Source organism: Mirounga angustirostris, unplaced genomic scaffold, assembly GCF_029215605.1.
Source record: "Mirounga angustirostris isolate CCGP_5_RB_7025 unplaced genomic scaffold, mMirAng1.0.hap1 SCAF_11, whole genome shotgun sequence".
Taxonomy (NCBI): domain Eukaryota; kingdom Metazoa; phylum Chordata; class Mammalia; order Carnivora; family Phocidae; genus Mirounga; species Mirounga angustirostris.
The window spans coordinates 13239973-13242629 of NW_026991719.1; the positions used below are offsets into that span (position 1 = coordinate 13239973).

At 42.3% G+C, this 2657-nt stretch overlaps 1 pseudogene; it reads left to right on the forward strand.

The window, feature by feature from the left end:
* Positions 1 to 1912: 1912 nt before the first annotated feature.
* On the forward strand, positions 1913 to 2050 carry LOC123851844 (U2 spliceosomal RNA; annotated as a pseudogene).
* The last annotated feature ends 607 nt before the right edge of the window (positions 2051 to 2657 follow it).

The following is a 2657-nucleotide window of genomic DNA, read 5'->3' on the forward strand; positions in this document are numbered from 1 at the left end:
ATTATTGCCCATCTAAATAGAGCTCCTACCTCGTCTTCCCACTGTCATCCTTAACCATTCTAATCCACTTCGCACAAACTATCAAGAGATATTTGGTTATTTCTCTTTCCTACTTAACTCTTCAATACCTTCCCCTCATACCTTGAATAAAATACAAACTTCTTACCATAGTCACTAAGGCCTTACATAATTGGACTCCTGATTACCTCTCAGGCACATTTCACGCTCTGTGTGTAGTAAGAACATTCTGCTCTTTTTTCAGTTTACCGAACTTGCCAATTTTTGGTTCCACCTCAGGGCCTTTGAACTTACTGTTCTCTTTCCGCCTCTCCACACACCAACCCCACCCCTCCTCCTCTTCCTTTGAGTTGCAGCTTTTATGTCATTTGCCCAGGGAGACCTTTGCCAACCACTCAATCTAAGTTGGCCCCCACCCTATTATTTTCTAATCTAACGTGACACTCTGCTTTCTTCCTAGCGCTTATTGCACTGTGTGAACTTTCTCTTTACTTGTTTATGTACTTGTTTTCTCAGGATCCCTCATTAGAATGTAAGCTCCAGAATACGAGGACCATTTGTATCTTGTTCACCGTCCTGTCTCTAGTAAGTAGGACAGCACCTGTCTCAAAAAAGATACTTGAGGTTTATGGAATAAAAAACAAAATGAAGCATTTTTTTCTCCATCTGACAGGCTCGGAATTGAGGAAAGGAAGTGGGTGAGACTCTTTAAGGTGGCTGAGACAATGGTCAGGCTGACTTTCCCATCCAGGCATGGGCAAGGCCCAAGTCATACCCGTGGGGAATGCGTCAACTCGGGCTCGTGCACTTTTAGGTTGTTTTTTTCCCCTTGTTTGGGGGTTGGGAGAACCAAAGCATTGTGAGATGAGGTCAACTAGAATTATCTGTGCAAGTGTCCTTGTCTGCCAAATGAATAAAAGGAGCATGAAGATTGCTGAAATATATAAGAGACATGTGGGACGAGGCGATAGAGGAGCACGGGCAGCATCAGGGGAACTAGTCGGTAGAATATTGTGGCAGTCCAGGTGAGTGTGATTGTGGTTTGGACTGGGCTGGCAGCAGCAGACATGTGAGAAGTGGTTGTGCTTGAAATATACAAGAAAGATTTTGTAATGAGGTATTCACTAGACTTCTCACTATTTCATTTGATTTTTGTTCTATGAACTGTTCTATGAACCTAATTCACCCTGTCCTGATAGTCTATTTATATTCTCTGATGTTTGTATATCCATGAAACATTTTTTTAAAAAGTTAGTTTGTTTACAAATAATGCAATATATGTTAAGAAAAAGAAGAAGAAGAAGAAGAAGAAGAAGAAGGTAGCGGGAGGGGAAGAATGAAGCGGGGGAAATCGGAGGGGTAGACGAACCATGAGAGACGATGGACTCTGAAAAACAAACAGGGTTCTAGAGGGGAGGGGGGTGGGAGGATGGGTTAGCCTGGTGGTGGGTATTGAGGAGGGCACATTCTGCATGGAGCACTGGGTGTTATGCACAAACAATGAATCATGGAACACTTCATCTAAAACTAATGATGTAATGTATGGGGATTAACATAAGAATAAAAAAAAAGTTAGTTTGTTTATTTATGTAAGTAAGCTCTACACCCAATGTGGGGCTTGAACTCACAACCCTGAGATCGAGAGTCACATGCTCTTCCAACTGAGCCAGCCAAGGGCCCCCAATATCCATGAAACTCTTGAGCATGGATATTGGGGGCCCTTGGTCAGGCTCCATGAAACTGACCAAAGTTTGAAACTTCTCCTAGGCCCATCTGGGCACTTCCTTATAAAAGCCAGTTTTAGCAAGAACCTTAAGTCAGTTTAGCCAGACACCCCATCATCCATATCTGAACCCCCTCAGTATCTTTTTTCTTTTTTTAAAAAATTTATTTAATTGCTTCTCAGCCTTTTGGCTAAGATCAAGTGTAAAACATTTATTTAAATTCAGTTAGCCAACATATCATTAGTTTTTGATGTAGTGTTCCGTGATTCATTAGTTACGTATAACACCTAGTACTCATCACATCACATGCCCTCCTTAATGCCCATCACCCAGTTACCCCATCCCCCCACCCACATCCACAGCCCTCAGTTTGTTTCCCAGAGTCCAGAGTCTCTCATTGTTTATCTCTCTCTCTGATTTCTTCCCATTCAGTTTTCCTTCCTTTCCCCTATGATCTTCTGTGCTATTTCTTATGTTCTACATATGAGTGAAACCATATGATAATTGTCTTTCTCTGATGGACTTATTTCACTTAGCATAATACCCTCCAGTTCCATCCATGTCGATATAAATGGCAGGTATTCATCCTTTCTGATGGCTGAGTAGTATTCCATCGTATATATGAACCACATCTTCTTTATCCATTCATCTGTTGAAGGACATCTCTGCTCCTTCCACAGTTTGGCTATTGTGGACATTGCTGCTATGAACATTGGGGTGCAGGTGGCTCTTCTTTTCACTGCATCTGTATCTTTGGTGAACCCCCTCAGTATCTAATCAGGTTCCTCATCTTCCACCCTCTTCTCCACATGATGTCTGATCACCCTGGCCTGCCTTCAGTAAGAATCCTGTTAGGGTAGTTTAGCCAGACATCCCCTTACCCCTGGTGTTTCCTCTTTGTAATTTTCCATCCCC